Genomic DNA, 17589 nt, shown 5'->3' with positions numbered 1-17589 from the left:
GCAATGGGATTTGTTATTAATTAGATCTTTGGCTGCAGCTTAAAGACTGCATTGTATCTCTCAGGTCAGACTTTTCTGCTGCCAGTGCCATCAAAGAATTTGTAATTGACTCCATAATTCACTTAAATTTTTCTGGCACTATGCTGAGCACTACCTGACACTCCTTCCTATTTAAGTTCCTTAGAGTGTACAGGGTAAAAAATGACCTATTTAACCCTTGAATATATGTATTTTATTTCATATGCATAAAAAATAAATTGAAATCCAGATTATTTTTTTGAATCCATAGAAAACAACTATTTCATATTTCACATGGACTTCCTTGTGACTGCAAGGAAGAAAATCCTGGAAGAAAACAAGCAATTCATGGACTCTTGCAACTCAGCTTTCCTTCTCTCTTGCCATAAAAAAAATATTGACTTATTAAGAAATTGGTTTTTGTTCAGCTAATCTGACTGGCAAGGACAAAACTGTGCCTTCCAGTCTGCCTATTCCATCTTTAATTAGGCACTCCAAATAGCTGCATTTCATGGGTAAAGACCTACAGTTACTGCAGCTACTGTAGAAAACTGTACATGAGCTGTGTATGCTCCACTGGGAATTGTGGTGGTATACACTGTGGTATATATTCCATGGATTAATGTCTGAGCATTTAATGGCAGAACTGCATGAAAAAGTATAGAAATGTAATAAAAATAATTAAAGAGAAGGAACAATAATGTAAAAGAAATCCATATATGGTAGTTCAAATGCACATTACTACATGAGCTAAATGAGTTTTCTTCAGATTCTTCTCAGACACAAATAAGTATTCCCCTTCTGATCAGGAGCAAGTACACCTAACATGGTATCAGGGCCTTGTTTTGTTTCAAAAACAGCAACATTGTCTGACCATAGAAACAGAAATTCAGCTCCACTATGGAATTACACATTCTCAAGGCTGCCATTGTCCCCCCACAGTGTTGCAGAAAAGTGGCAGTGTAATGGGAAGTGAAGTTGTAAACACTGTGTCAGCTGTGGCTGTGACAAAAGATTAATTCACTTCAGCAGATTTGGTTTACTATCTTAGCCTCAGCTACCATGTCAGCTTCCAGAATGACAACATGGATCATGAAGAGTTGTCAGTCACTGTTAATATTCTAACAAGGAATATTTAAGAGAGAGCTATGAGCTCCTCCCACTGTCCATGGGATAAAAGCTTGATTGGTTTCCTGAGCTGGAAGGAGTGGGCTTTGAGGTGACCCTGCTCCACAATATCTCCATGTACAATTTCTGGTTTATAGGGAAGAAATCAAAGCAAAGGTGACTTGTCTGACATTTCATGATGCTAAAAACAAAATCTGGGTGTCCCAAATCCTGGTACAACATCAATCCTTCCATTTCATACCAACTTATTTCATACCAAACTATTTCATCTCCAGCTCAGCAGTTCCAGGAGCAAGATTCTGTATTTGGGCTTTATGAGCTACTAGCTCCTTACATTTACTTCAGATGAGAAAAAAATGCCATGGGCTAGCCCTGATAAACTCAACCTTCAGCACCACCTGCTACTCTCCTACACACTTACATTAGCACAGCATACCCTGGGTTAACAATTTTCAACTAAATTGATTCTCTGCCTCTTAACATTTTTTAGCCCTATGATGAGTGAAATTTCACTTTATTGACAACAACTTGCCTTCTTATTTACCTGTCATTAATCTCCTCAGTAACACCTCATGGTCTTTGAGTGCTCTGGCAAACAGACTGAAAACACTTCTCTGGAGAAGGTTTGCCAAGTGATTTTATGCCCTGGTCTTTTACACTGCAATATAAATCCTACAGTAAACATAACACAAACTTTGCATACAAGCAGACCTGCTTATTTCCAGAGTTCATTGCTTCCTATCTTGTCACATCTTCGCCACCTTTGATTTACATCATACTGTCATCCATAAAGGCTTTAGAGGCTTGCACCAAATGCTTGTGTCTGCTGCTGGCATTCCTGCTTTCCCAGGACAAAAACCAGAGCCACCCTCTCTCCTCAAACTCCATAACACAGAGAAAGGGAGTGCTGCTCTCCATTAAGGTCACTGGTTAAAAGCCATGCTTCAAAATAGAAAATACCACAGTCAGATTATATCTGTTACAGGCTCATATGAACTGCAAAGTAGTAACCAGTAAGCAAGATTTCTATGCTGATACCTTAAATGTCTTAAACAAATGCCTTTCTCTCCCTAATACACACTGCTGCTGAAGGGAGTCTCTGCAGTATTTTACTCAGACAGGCCGCAAATCTCCTCTGCTTTCATACATTGCTGGAAAACACTGGACACATTTGGGAGGAACTGAGCTCCTGGGCATTGTTTGCACCATCATCAAGTTCAGCCCTGCACCAACTCCTTGAGCAACTCCAAGAAAAAAGCACCAAACAAACCAACAAAAAATGACTCTTCTTGTGCTGCTGTCTGCATTTCATCTGCAAGGTGAAGAAAATAGTAACTTCTTATCCATGTAAAATATCTGTCAATCCACAAGGAGACCTGCAACTCTGCAGATGTTACCACAGACTGCTGCTACCACAGCCAGCCGTGGCTACCATCAATAAAGCAAAACTCCTCTGGGAGAAAAGCCAAAAATTATTGTAACAAGCAGAAAATATATTTCAATATAAATATATAATACACTACAATATTACTATTATTATTGTTATTATTACTATTATTAATATTATTATTGTTAACAAAACAAATCAGTAGTTATTTGATGTTTGGATTTTGATCAAGAAATTATGCAAACTTGGAGGAAAATATTTTTTTGCTTAAGAAAAGAGGAAAAAATTTGCTATTTTTCCCCCTCTAAAGACATGCTCATTTTGGAAAAAAAAAGAGATTAAACTGGTAATCTACTGAATGTTGAGCAAGAGTCTTATCCCTTTGACATTTCATCTTCTTGAATAGTGGTATTTCCTCTTGTGATAAAATATCATAATGTCTCCAGCTTTGAGATCCCAGGCATCAGGTCTGGCTGATCATTTGCCAATGAACCAGACACCCCCGGCACGTGGTGACCTCCAGTGCGAGTATGGCCCTGCCCATGATGGAGCAGTGTGTGCCTCTGAGCAAGGCTCCTCTTAGGAGGCACCAGCTCCTAATGGCAGCTCCAGCTGGTGCCCTCTGGCTGCAGCAGGGCCTTGAGGGCTCCTCGAAGGGGCAGATAAGGAGAGAGAGGCCTTCTCTCCCTGTTAGAAGTCTCTTGCAATACATAGCATGGAAGATGATAAAAGGAAACAAGTCTTGAAAACATAAGTCTGAAGTGCAACCTTGCTTAAGATTAGTGCTTGGATGTCTGGGTCTATTCAAACTATGCAGCTCTCTTGGGTTTATGGCAAATGGGCTGTGAAATTTCCGAGGCAATTGCCTGTTATGAGGTTATCACTACTACAGGGAGTGTAGGAAGCAACTCAAAGTTGTTTTTCCTGACTCCCTATGTGCACAGAAGACCAGGAGACATCTATTATTTGCTACACTGATTGCCATTTAAAAAATATCTGTCCTTTTTTCTCTGCTCCTTTTGCTTTTTCCCCTCTCCTCAGTTAGGTGCCTTACGCTGACATTTGAACTCCTGTGCAAAGGGAATGTGCTCCTGAATTCTGGTAGTGCAGTACATCCACTTTGCACAAGCATAAATTATTTAGCAGTGCTTCAGACAGCAGCAATTGGGTAAACACCATCCACCCTTTCACCAAGACAGTGCTTTTTGCTCGTCTTGTTTGCTTAATCCGAAAGGTCACTGCAACTGGAAGCATATGTTTATTATTTTATATTGGAAATATAATACTTCTTATTTCCTTCCCAAGAAGTCAGAATTGCTGGAATAACCATTTCTTTCACAGCATTACTGCATTTCTGCTTCTTGTCCTTTCTGGACATTTCTAGAATTTCAAAAGGGCATAGAATAATGGAAAAGTTATGATTAACATTTCTGGTAAGTAAAAAAGGGAAATATTGATTCGAGTTGTCTCTAAAAGTAAAAAATTATTATGCATTTCAAATCAGTTCATCCACTTTGCCTGACTTTGTGTTCCCAGAGGAACACAAAGTGTTCTGTCAGCCAGAGCAATCACTAAGGCTTCACAATCAGCTCTTTTGAAAGGATGTGTTTTCTCTTTTTTATCATCAGCTTTGTCTTATCCACAAAATGATAAGGAAAAAAATCTATATTAATGATGTGTACCCATAAAATTAATCCATCCTTTACTTTTAATTTAAGCTGTCAGAGTTTTGTGGCAGAGATGTAAAGCAGTTCTACAAATTCTGTATTTCTGCAGTTCTTCCCTGTGGATCCACTTAGCAGCTTTGTGAAAACCTAAGCTCAGCTGCTTAAGTAAGTTTTTGCTGAACCTAAGCTCATCTGCTAAGGCAGAAATTGCACAGGTCTGTGGAACAAAATTTCCTAGTATGTGTGTCAAGAAAATACTTTGATTCATTAACAAGGTGAAAAATCAGAAAAGATGGACTTTATGTAGTAAATGGCCTTTATTTATGTAGTTCTGCAAACTATGCTTCAAATTTCTGAAATATTTTCTGCATAGTTTGAACTTTAATTTATTTTATCTCTAAGTCTCCTATGGGGAATTTCTGGTTATTTTGAGAATTTCTGGTGGGCACAAATCTTGGCATTTCCCTGGTTTCCACATTAGTCAGTGACCAGGAATCTCACTCTTTAAAAGCTCTTTGCTTTCTTGAAAATAGAAGTGATATTTGATGCATGTGATACCTGGAGTCCAAGGGTGAAACTGCACTTGAGAGTCTTCATGGAAGTTTGCTCTCAGTGTAACCTATGTGATCAACAACATTCCTACTCAGGAGTGATAGGTGAAAGGAATGAAAGGCACGAGGAAAAATCTTTATAAGGAATAAAACAAATAGGCTAAGTTTTGCTCTTTCACATGACTTCTAGCATGCCAGGAAAAAACCCAACCAACCTTCTCCAGTTCTTCAGACATACTCATTTTAGTATGAGTATCCTTTATCATTTAATGATGATAAATGAAAATATTTTTTATTTATTTTTTCTTTTTTTTTCAATTAAAAGCTTAAAAAGATAAATTCTTCCAGACAAAGAAACAATTCCTCATTAAAGTGCAAGAGAACTCTTGCAGCAGTACTGCAGGTATGCCTGCTCTATTTTTACAGAACAGATTCGTCTTCTTTATTTTGTACAGAATTTTACTCCACAAGTTATGCTCTGAAAGAGAACATGAAATAAAGAGCTGGATGCTATCGGGATGAATGGCAACAACAAAGCTATAACAAGAAGCTCAGGCACCAACAGTGCATTGTAAGCTGGGTGTTTTTAACCTCTGGCAGGAGTTTGCAGAGCAAGTACTTAAGTTCAGTCTGAAGAGGAGTGGCAATGTACTTAGCCACCAAATAAAAACCACTAGATAGATCAGTAACTTGTAAAGATGTTGTCCATGGGACCAAGACTTTCTTTACCCCTTTGTTTTTTCTTTTTAGCTAGGGATGTCATTGTGGAAGAAGGTTTTTTTCCTTCTACTGGAATTATATGTTTAAAAAAATCTGTCTTTATTCATTATTTTCACATTTCTCTTAATAAAGAGGTCATCTACAATTTCTTCTTTTATATTTTTCATCCATAGAAAATCACTTACAAGCCACAAAGAGATGACCTTGGAGGTCCATAAATCAATGTGACAGGTGATTCAATCAGCCACATGCCTTCTCTGATTTAAGCAGCTGCTGACTCTCCTGGAGCATGCCGAGTGCAGGTCCCAGCGGCCCCCAGTGATGAAGAAAGCAGCAGGTTTGCACTTTTAAAACCACTGAAGCCTGGCTGAGGAAATCACTGACACAAGTGAAATAAGAGGGACTGAATATTTAATTTGCATGATCTGCCGGCACTGCGTGCACCTCCACACTGCGCTTCCTCATCCTGCGTGTGCCATCAGTGTCACTGCAGAAACTGCAGCTTCCGTGGGGATTTTGTTTCTGCAAAGTGATACCTCAAGTTCATGACTGTAATTTTTGTGTACTTCCCAGGCAAGCACTTCATGAACTTTTAGAGAGCTGCAACAAACATAGGGGAAATATTCTTCAAACTCAAATGAGAGACAAAAAACTGGACAGGCTGTTGAGTGACAGCAGGAGACGTTCACCTGGGTGGTCAAATTCTCCTTAAATTCACAATGGCTCATTATATTGGAATGACTTACTGCTAAATTTTTATGGCATTGCTTTGGATTTTTCCAGATAGATGAGATAAGAGGGCTCAACAGAGTTGCTAGGGTCAAAGCAAAGATACAGTTTATCCCTTCAACAAAAATGTATACTTCACTTACTCTGATAGTCCGTATTTTTCTTCTAACTTAAAATTTATTTGCAAATTGCTATCTTAAAATACATTGTAAATTTAACAGTTCACAGTGCTTTCTGAGGAATGAAATCTGTCTTATCAACTTTACTCTTTCAGGGCATCAAAGGAAGCAAAAAGAAAGATTCAGGAAGATTTTCTATGACTGCTGAAAAATCTCATGTTTGCAAGCAGGTTGCCAGTATCCTCCTAACTTTGTAAAGTTTAATTTGAATGAGTATTTAACAAGCTTTTGGAACCAACAGGTTTCATATAGCTACTTAGAATAAAGTCTCTGAGTTGAAGTACCATTTTTTTTAAGAGGATATTGTACAGATTAATTCACTGAAAGAAAATGAAAGCATGGAAGAAAAACCAGAAAATTGAGAACTTATTTTTATAAAACTTGAAATATTCACCTCTTTCTTGGGGGAAAAACAATGAAAAAGTTCTGAAATGTATGTGCAAGAATTCCTCTAGATCCTGGAACATAAGATCTCTCAGACTACCTCTGATGAAAGATCTGTCTAGCCCAGTGTCCTGATTTAAAAATACAGACAGCGGAAGCTCAAGCTAAAAGGCACATGAAAACCAACAGATACCTATATAAAACAAAGCTATCCCTTATCCCTTATCCACCTCCTGTCTCACTGCCTCAGCATGTGACCACCATCCTGATCAAGCGGCAGCTGCCTTGCCAGGGCTCTGAATTGCATCAAATTCAAGCAATAGGATGGGCCATACACACGTTTCACCTAGAAAGGGCAGCTGATTTTTCATGGCATGGCTCCTTTTTGTCCTCTCCTCCACACATGGTTTTGATCAAAACTTAATTTGGGAAAGTTTTGTGGCTAATGTTACAAAGAAAACCAGACTGATTTACTGCAGTGATCCATTTTGTCCTTGAAAAGGAAAAAAAAAAAAATGGTGCACGAAAATTTTGAAGGATGTACTCCCTCACTCTTAGGAGGGAAAATGAGAAAGGCAAGGAAAGGTCTCTAATCCCTTTCTTTTATGAATTACTTTCCTTTCACTCACTGTGTTTTCCATCATCATTATTTTTTCATGGATCTGCTTTCTCCAATATATTTTTGTCATCTTTACTCCCTCAAATAAGCCCATTAAGCATGTTCAACTTCAAAAGCTAATAGGCAGAGGTGCAGAAAACTACTGACACAGACATGATCATTAATAATGAGCAATGGTGAGCATGATCTTATGCTTCTTCTCTTTAATTGCAGTGCATCAGCTGTATTAATGTATATTGCCTAAACTCTATCCCACAAAACAATGCAGACACAGGGGAACAGCAGCCCAGTCCTGATTGTTTCAGGCAGGCTTCCTGTCGTCTTCAAATTGTAACTTTCTACTAAATCCTCAGCCAGCAGTGGGGAACATGCAGGTATGAAAAGTGAAATACTGAAAAAAAATCAGACCTTCATTTGGCATAAAAGACTCTCAAGTGTGGTACACAGTCTGTGCAAGAAATCCCTGAAAGTATTCTATCCTCAGGCAAGGTGCATGACTATACTATTTTGTGCTATTTTTACTTAGATGAGATGACCAAAAGACACGGAAAATATTTAGGAACAGAATACAGACCATGCCTCTCAGATGGAAAGTTAACCTCTCTGAAGACAAGGTGAATTTAAAGCTTGGAGAATAGAGACTTCAGGTTTGGTTAGGGAAGGAAAAAAGAGAGGAAAGATTTATGGTACATTCACACTTAAGTCCATCTGAAACACAGGCAATAATTCTTGATTATAACATTTATTAGTTGAAGAATGGATTAAAGGCTACTTCCTTAGTTGAAGCAAATTAGTTTAGTTTTATGAACATGAATAGAGGTTTGCATAAGGCAAGGATAAGGCTTTATATTTTTCTAAGTGTGTAGCAAACTTGCTTATTTTCATTATAATACTAACAATGAAATAATTTGGGGGAGAACCATGGGAGAATTCAAAGAAAAAAAACATAACATGGAAGCCTGTGCCAAGACTCCACCTGCTTTGAAGTGACAAGTTCTGAAAATTCTTGCTGAAACTACAGTGAAACATCTCTGTCTATCATTTCATCTGCTTCAAGGATTTTCAAAAAAATATATCATCACATTCCAAAAACTCAGTCCTTTTTCCTGCATTGCTTCACTTCTTGGAATATTTTTGACAAGTCTCCCTCATGAAGTAAGTCTTGGAAAATGAGCAGATGAAAAAGAAACATCTTTCTAAGGAGTTAAATCACCAAATTATTCTTAGAACCATGGAAATGACAAAGACTAGGGGATTTTTGATAAAATCCATAAAATATTAGTGACCAAAAAATTTATAGTAACTTTATTGTTATAATGAACTGCCTATGAATGGTATTCTCGCTCTCATTTCCCCCTCTCCCCCCCCTTTTTTTTTAACTAGTAAAGGGAGTGGGCTCCAGGGTACTGTCATGTACATTGTGGGACCCCAGCCCACCCTGTGTAGATGCTCTTCCTCTGCTGGTCACTGTAGCTAATTTCCTGCTTCTCTGCTTTACCTGTTTTCATGAAATTGTGGAGTAAAGACTAAGGAAAGGCATTTCAAAGAGGTAGCACTTTGCAAATACTTTCTCATTTCAAAGATGTGACATTTTACAAAGACTTCCTTTTCTCTCAGGCTCCAATTTTTGTACTCCAAGGGTGCACATTATTGCCCTGTATTAAGATGACTCCAGAACTGCTTAGAAGTAGTCATTTGACTGTCATTTTTACACTTCATAAAATTGTTCTGCTTTAGGGTAGTTTTATATTTATTACAGAAATGCTGCAAATATGATAACACAAACAAACATGAATTAGACACTTAAGGCTACTCCACTACATATATTCATGTCCACTCCTCTTACCAAGCCATCACTGGACTCTTCCCACTCTACATATCAGAAGACCAAAGTTTGGGCTACATTTGTCTAAAACACATCTTTCACCAAGATAAAGGCAGCAGGCAGAAGTGGAATATGTGAGCAACACATGCCCCTTCATTTGCAACAGTAAAAGTCTTGCTCTGCTGACTGGTAAGTCAGGTAGACTTTTTTCCCCTAAGTAAAAAATTAATTTACTCTTCCATTATGTGAAAGAAAAATATCTTTATCTCATTGTCAAAAGCAAATACTTCCAGACACTTGATCCTGATTGTTATTGCAAGGTATATATGGAAAACAGGAATGGTTTTCTATCTAAAATTTCTAAGGCACTTTGAGGATTATGTTTTTCATTCTTGGTCTCTGCTCAAAAGTACAAGCACAGCTCTGTCAGCTCATAAACAGTGTAAATGAAGATGAAAAAGAGAAAATGGTCTTGCAAATTAATCCAACTATGCTGGAAGAAGAAACAACTGAGGTTTTGACTTGTATTTAATCCTCATTAGTGTCTTGCTCTGGATGCAGTAAGAGGCAGGAGCATGGGAATGAGGAGACTGCTGGGGAGATTCTGATTACTCTTCACATTAGAGATGGGAAAGTTCACTTTTGAAGGTGGATATTTTGAGCATCAGTAGACAGCAGGTAACAAAGCCTAGTTTTCAGAGTTGGATGAAAAATGTTAACAGTAATTCCACTCTTTTGCATGACATGCCAAAATCTTTATATATCTCTGAAATTTTAAAAGCATTATGGTTTTTGGTTACAGAACCCATTTTAAGGAGGCTTATATTTCTGTGTTTAAAAACTCCTGTGGGATACTTTTTTTGCTTTTCTTTTATTCCTTGAGCAAATTATGAAGCAGAGGGAAAATAATGACAGTAAAGGCCATCTCTGAAAGCTGAAAGTACCAGGAAATGCAGTATTCTTTTCAGTCATGTTGATGCTTTTGGAAGTGAGCATAAATCTATTTATTTCAACACAATTACTGTTAAACCTGTCACACTTCTAATATTCAGAGCATTATTTTGGAATTCATTTGGTTCTAAGTTCAATGCTATTAGCCTAGTATCAGTTTGAGAAACCTTGGCCTGTAGCAGTATTAGCTTTTTAATCCTCCAAACACCTCTGAGAGATGGATGGTCATGTGCAAGGTCTTCTGGCTTTAGCAGAGTAGGAACAAAACATAAAGCAACCTGCTCATGGGCAGGTGGCAGTTCAGAGCAGTCCACAGCCCTTGTCTCATGGATTTGGTGCCAGCTAAGGGAGTTCCTTGTCTTGCTCCATAACATTGCACTTCTAAACTCAAGCATGCGGGAACTACATCAATGACCGTACTGCAAAAGATTTGAAGAATTTTATTCCAGTCCCCCTCTGAGCTGCAACTGGTGTTGAAAAACAAATGTGTGCACATAAGGTGAGGAAGGATAATGTGGGAAGAACCAGCTGGGATCAGCTATGACAGAAGGGAACAGTTTAGATCAACATAACTTCTAAACAAAAGGTCTGAGCTGGCAGAGCCAGGAGAAGAACACGTATCTTCCTGACATTAATTTCCAGAAGCTTTGGTGATACATGTAATATCTTGTTTCTCCCAGTTTACCACCTGAGTTTTCTACTCAATTCTTAAGATAACCCTCAAACATGAAATTTTCTCTTCCAGTTTTCTGAACAATATTTTCCTCATTTTCACCAATAGCATCCAAAGGAGGTCTAAAAAAGGTGACACAGAGCTCAAGAAAGGTGGGGGGAGAGAAAATGCTTCTTTGCGGGACAATTTACATGTGGATAATAGTAAGAGTGTTCATCAGCTGCAATTTGAACCAGGTCTCTGGAGTTTTTCAACCAGCCTAGAGAACTGCAGCCAGGTCCTGACCAAATCTAGGCTGAATTTAATGTGACATGACTCTTTTTCCATGGGCTTCACACAAAGTTTACACGTTATTTCAGTATGGTTTGGATAGATACCATGAAGGTATGAGCAGATTGATTTTGTTTTGTTTTCAAGTTAGAAAACATCTGAATGCATTTAAGTTACAAATGGTCCAAAGTTAATGCCAGCCCACAAGCCTCAAACTCAGGTTTTATGCAAGAAATGGTAGAACACTTATTACTGTCATATTTGGGTGGCTGTTTTTTTATGATGCAAAACACAAGTAGTGCTTAGAATAGTCTTCCTCATTAATACAGTGACAATCACTAAAAGGTCCCTGTTTACTAAAAGTTATAAAGGTTACCATGAGTTTTTGTATGAGTAAATGTGAGGAGACAACTCATGTGATGCACATACCAAAGCCCCATGTGTAGACTGAACATTCTAATGCTGCTTGGGCAAGGACATGGCTAGATGATAGAGCAGGCAGAGAGGTATAATAATGTTTTCACTTTTCTGAGAGTTTCAAAGGCATAAACGGAATAATCTTTCAAATGCATTCCAAGGGGGGACGCAGCAGAGCTATCTTTGGATGGGACATGTCTCTTACAATCACAACTTCACACAGACTAACTACTGATAAGTAAGGATTATGATTCTCAGACAGGGACAATTCTTCATCTGATGAACTTCACTCAGGTTCTTTGTACCATGACTGAATGCAAAGAGAATGATGACTATTTCCATTTTGTGTGGAATCCATCTGCTTTCACCCTTCAGCTGAAAAAAGCTACTAAGCCCCAACACACTGTTAGACAGTCATCTGACTTTGGATGTCTAGCAAATTAGAAGTTCTACTGCAGAGCAACATCACTGCACCATTCTTCCACTTTTTCTCAATTTCACGTGGCCCAATAAGCGTCCAGCATTCTTGAAGGGATATGAGCAAATGCAAGTGTTTTGGTTTGAAAGACAGATGTCTGCTAGGGTAGGCAGGATCCTCCCTTGGACTGGAGAATGCAAAACCCCCTCCCTCCAAATTGGTATAATGTTGAAATTAAGGGGCTCTCAGGCAAAGATATGGGGATAGGAATAACAGTTCTTTACTAGTATGTGTAATAAAGCAAACAAACAGCAGCAAGCTATAGCATGAACAGCAAACAGAACAGGAACTCGGTGACCCTGCCTGGCTGTCGGGCACTTTCCCCTTCGGTGCAGTTCCAGTCTCAGCCGGCAGGGGGCGCTGGTGGCTCCCGGCCAGGCAGGGCAGGTGCGATGATTCCCCCGCGCCTGCAGGGGGCGCTGTGGTGTGAGCTGGGGGAGCGCGCGGTAATGGCGGCTGTGTCCGAGATGGGAAGGGACGGAAAAGAGAGGATTTGCTTCACAAACCACCCTGAGGTAGTGTTGGTCCTGGTGCTCCAACAGGACACTTGGAAACAGCAAGCTGAAATGACAGGATGTCCTGGCAGGGCAAGGGTGCGGGGTCCAGTGGCAGAAGAAGAGGCAGCTCCCAGTTGGGCTATGATGGTGGTAGCAGTGACTTTCCTCCTCTGAAGCCAAGAGCAAGTGGGAGAGAGCAACTGCTCCCACTCTCCTTTTTCCTGCTTCTAATCTCATGGTGTTCCCCTCCCTCCAAGAGAAATTCCCAAAACCATACGGGTTCCCCTTCCCTGATGTCTCAAGCACGCAGCCGTAAGTGCTTCTTAGCAACTCAATGGGAAAAAGAAGCAACTCAATGGGGAAAATTCCACAGGTGGGAAGGGAAGGGAAGGGAAGGGAAGGGAAGGGAAGGGAAGGGAAGGGAAGGGAAGGGAAGGGAAGGGAAGGGAAGGGAAGGGAAGGGAAGGGAAGGGAAGGGAAGGGAAGGGAAGGGAAGGGAAGGGAAGGGAAGGGAAGGGAAGGGAAGGGAAGGGAAGGGAAGGGAAGGGAAGGGAAGGGAAGGGAAGGGAAGGGAAGGGAAGGGGAGTCACTCCTTTGACAGCTGGCAAGGAGAAAGCAGAAGGGCCTGCAGCACTGAGAGGAAGATGACCTGCAAATTTCCCATTCAAAAAATCCTCCAGAATGCACTTAAGCCCTTTTAGCTACACTCTACTGAGGGTTGCAAACTGTCATTGCAATCACAAACTCAGTTTTCTATCACATTCCACAAGGTTTAAAAACATTATTTCTATAGAAAGCTATTTATTTAATCCTTTTAATCTCTTCAAGTATATTTTCCTGTGTTTGTTATTCAGTTCTTGATCTTTAGATCTATGGGATTCAATTTTTACTCCAGAAGAGCTTGGAGTGTTTCTTTTCAGCTTTATTTTATTAAGGGGGAAACCCCCCCCAAGTTTAAATTACTGAAATAAATATCAAATGACCCAAGCAGCAGTTCATCAAGTTCACACCATTACAAGTCAGAGCAAGCTATGGATTTAGAAAGCATGAACCATGAGAACAATTGCAACATAGATCCACTGAAAACTCCAGTCCCTAAAGAATTACACAGCTGTTTTAGGCAGTCTACATCTATTTTCCCTGGGTGCATGCTTTGATCACTTTCCCACAATGACATTTATTTCAGATTTTGTGACCTCTGCCTTAATTCTTTGTTGCCTCACTCCTTGAATGCCTGTTTTCTTCTTGTGCCCTATGCAAAATGAGGGGTGGTTGTAAAAAGTCACTGAATTGAAACAGCTCTACTGCCCATGGAACATTCACTTTGTATAAGAGTGCACAACTCTCTCTGTAGTTCTAGAAGACAAAAATATAGCGGGTCTTGCTGGGTGGTTTTCTATTCTACCCCTCTCCTGCCCTTTTTTAAAACCAGTTTGTAATATGGATCATGCACCAGCCTCACAATGAGATTTACTGCTGCAACTCAGAGAGCAGCATGTGAAAACTATGGCCTTAGCAGTTAAAGGAATCTCCTGAGTTACACAAAATTTCTTTTTAAACTATGAGGAATAAATAGATAAGTATCCTGACTTTAGCATGAGTGTATTCTCTAGGTTCAGTTTCACTGATGGTATGTATTATATTGGCTAGAACTAAAAAGAATCCCCCATCCAAAAAAGGAATTCCTTGCCGTGGGAGAAGAGCAATTTCTCTGTATAAAAGGTCAGTTTTTATGAGGCTACATGCAACTCTCGATATCTTATGTCAGTATCAGTCTGTGAGAAAGTTCAGGATAACCCAATGAAAGTGTGAGGGAAAAGATGCTTGGTGATGTTTATTCTCAGCTTTTCTGTGTTTGCAGTGGGCAAGTCCCCCTTGGCAAAACAAGGAGATAGAAGGTCGTGGATTTTACCCGGGTAAGATATTTTGCAGGTAATCAGTTACCAGCACAGCTGACAGGAGGCAGATCATTTGCCCATGAAATACACCTCAGCTGACACACTCCAGTGCCTGATGTCAACCAGCTCACACCTTGCTCATGCGCAGGTCCCACCAAGACCTTGTACCTATTACCCTGACATTCCTGTCTCCCGGTTCACTCCAACTAAGCATAGCTAGAGGGCAAGGAGTAGGGGGTGGCTGTGGGTGTGATGTTCCCTGGCCCTTATAAAGCAGTAATTCAACAGTCTGATAATCTGTCGTAAGAGAACCAGGTTCAGATCCTTCTCCATCAGAAGAGTGAGACTGCACCTGCCCTTATACAAGGAAATGTTTTAGCCCAGACCAGCAAGTTGTGGGCATGTCCCTCACTCTTCTTTGCTGAAGAGGGTTAGAAATGAATCAGACAGATTAAGTAATTATTGAAATTATTAACAAAAATTATCAAACACTTCTAAATCGTTAATTGCTGCAGTTCTTAAAAACAAATACACAACTCTTGGCCTCACAATGAAATGATACAATATCAGGATATCTACTGTAACTGGAAGAGTGGCCTCCTGCACATGTACTTGTTCAGCAGTTGTTCTTTTTGCTGGAAGGGCTTGGATATTTGCTTTGAAGCTCAGCATGGAACTAAGGGGAGCAGTTATCACTAACCACTGCATGGTCATGTATTCTTTTCTCATTTTCTTTAAATCCCTTTTATAAAATATTTCATCCTCTTTTAAGCTGTTGCTCTAGTAAGCTGCAGCAAGGTTTTTGTAGGTGCATGCTGTGCTTTGCATACAGAGTAATCAGTGAGGTTGCTGTGTCAGTGTTTGCCTTGTGTGAAGTAGCTCTTAGTGCATTTTCAGAGAACTTTTTCTGTTTTTGAAAGTTTAATAACCATGGTAACAAGTGCTGTTTGTTTTATTTTTATATAAAAAAGATGGCACCATTAAGCAAGAAAGCAGTATGTAGAGTCCTAAATAAGAACCTGTCAACTATAAAAAGTTTAGTCTAGCTACACAGTTTAACTTGCTCTCCATCTTAGGGTCTGTGAAGGGCACTATTCATCAGAAGTATTTTCATTTAGGACTCTGAATGTATATTGAAATTATCCCTGGCAGCTTGACTGGAAGAAGAGGGCTTTTAAAAACTGCACTAACACATTAAGATACTCAATAAACAGATACGTGTTTTGACAATTGTAGAGCTGTATGATTTAACTTCAAAACTAGCCATCCTTCAAGAACTTGAAGGAGCCTGGGTTTTTCCTCCTCAAAAGTACAAGGATGTTGAGCAGCAATTATTAAAATCACAGAGCCTCAAGGCACAGTAAAACACCTCTGTTTTTAAAATCCATGCTAGAACAAACCCCATCCTCATAAAGAATATTGGTAGGTGAAGAATATTTCAGAAGCAAGGGAGAGGAATAACACCTTTCAGCAGGATTTAAACATCACACTAAACACCTGAAAGCTCCACCAGTGCTAAAAGCCCCTCTGATAACAAAGCAAGACAAGCAGTGGAGCAGAGGACTTTGCAAATGCCCAAAATAGGCAGCTCCAGTATAGTGGAAGGCTGAGTACAGACAGCTTCTTAGATGGATCCCAGCTCATAGACAGCCTGGAAGTCCTGAAACAATGCCTGCAGAGATGTGCAGTGTGAGAAGGACAAGCATATTTACCTCTGAAAAATACAGAATGTTTCCTGGCCCAGATGCCCTTTAGAAAGAGATGCAGGGTTCCTTGGCTGCCCAGATGAAAGAGAGAAAAATAGCATGGCATGGAAATTAGGAGCCATCCTGGACAACTCTAAAGACTGTAATCTAAATCACCAGAGTATGAACCCATTGTGCAGAAGAATAAATGGATTTGGGTGACAACCTCTCTGCTGCATTCCCCTCTCCTCACAGACTTTTTGGATATTCACATGCAGGGCAGGGCTCTGGGATAGAAATGGCAGAAGAGATGTAAAATTAACAAACCTGGAAGCATTTACAAATGGTGCAAGTGCAGAGAAACTGGGGTGTGTGGAGGGTATTGCTTGATCCTCAAACACCACTGACTTACTATCTGCAATTTATCCCCAGTGAAGCTTTCTATGGCAACCAGCAATGCTACAGCAAGATGAGATGCAGAAGAAAATGCTGTGTTTTAGAGAATGTTTTGAAAAGTGATTGACAAAGAAATTGTAGTTCACAAATTGCTCAGTCTTTTTTTTTTTTTTTTTTTTTTTTTTTTTTTTTTTTTTTTTTTTTTTTGTGAGAATGTGACATGGAGTGGTTTAGCTGAATTAATTAGGGCTGTGGGGTTTGCCCTTCAGTGCTGCTCTGAAAAATTCTTATCAAGATCTGAACCTTACCATTTGTACTGGTCCAGCTCCTCCTGCTTTTCAGAAAGCAGTAATTGCACACAGCTTGCTTTACTTTGCTTCAGCTCTCCCCTGGGGAACCAATGCTTCTCATTTCAGTGAACAGAGTTAAAGCTGAGAAAATGAAGCCTATTGTTACTTGAGCTTAAGAGGCAAAAGATGTTTGGAAGTTTTATAAATTTGGCTTAGAAGACAAGAGTCTTTCCTACCCTCAACATCCACTGGGACTAGCTGAGCTACAGGCTTATGTTTTGATAATATGGAAAAATATTCTCCCACAACTGCAAGGGCACCATCCTTCTCCAAACACCTTTTTTCCATTGAGCAGACCTTTTTGGAGCTCTCTCAGTACAATTACAGTCCATCTCAAGCACTGCATATACCACATATCCTGATTTCCCCTGGGTGTTTAATTCAGATTAAGTATAAACGAGCTGTAACTACATCTCAGATAGGCAATAAGGCTTTTAAAAAGCAGACCAGAGAGGATCTGAAACTCATGTCACTGGAGGAGTGAATTCAAAAGGTTTATTTATTTTTTTTATACAGAACTTGATCTAGCATTCTCTAGCATTACAGTGAATAGTTCTCCACACAAGCATAAGGTTACTTCTCATGGCATCCCTTCTAGGCCCACAGTGTCCCAAAGAATTTGCATGAAGTTAGTAAGCCACTGGGCTAACACTCTGTGCTCTGAGCTAAGTGGCCCTCACTGAAGCTGCATCTCCAGCTCCTAACAACTAGCTTTGCACATACTAGAGAGCTGGAATACACAGATTCTTAATGCAGTGAAAAGATGT

Source organism: Cinclus cinclus, chromosome 1 (genome assembly GCF_963662255.1).
Source record: "Cinclus cinclus chromosome 1, bCinCin1.1, whole genome shotgun sequence".
Taxonomy (NCBI): Eukaryota; Metazoa; Chordata; class Aves; order Passeriformes; family Cinclidae; genus Cinclus; species Cinclus cinclus.
The sequence above is the reverse complement of the archived record's forward strand: the minus strand, read 5'-3'. Positions refer to the sequence as shown.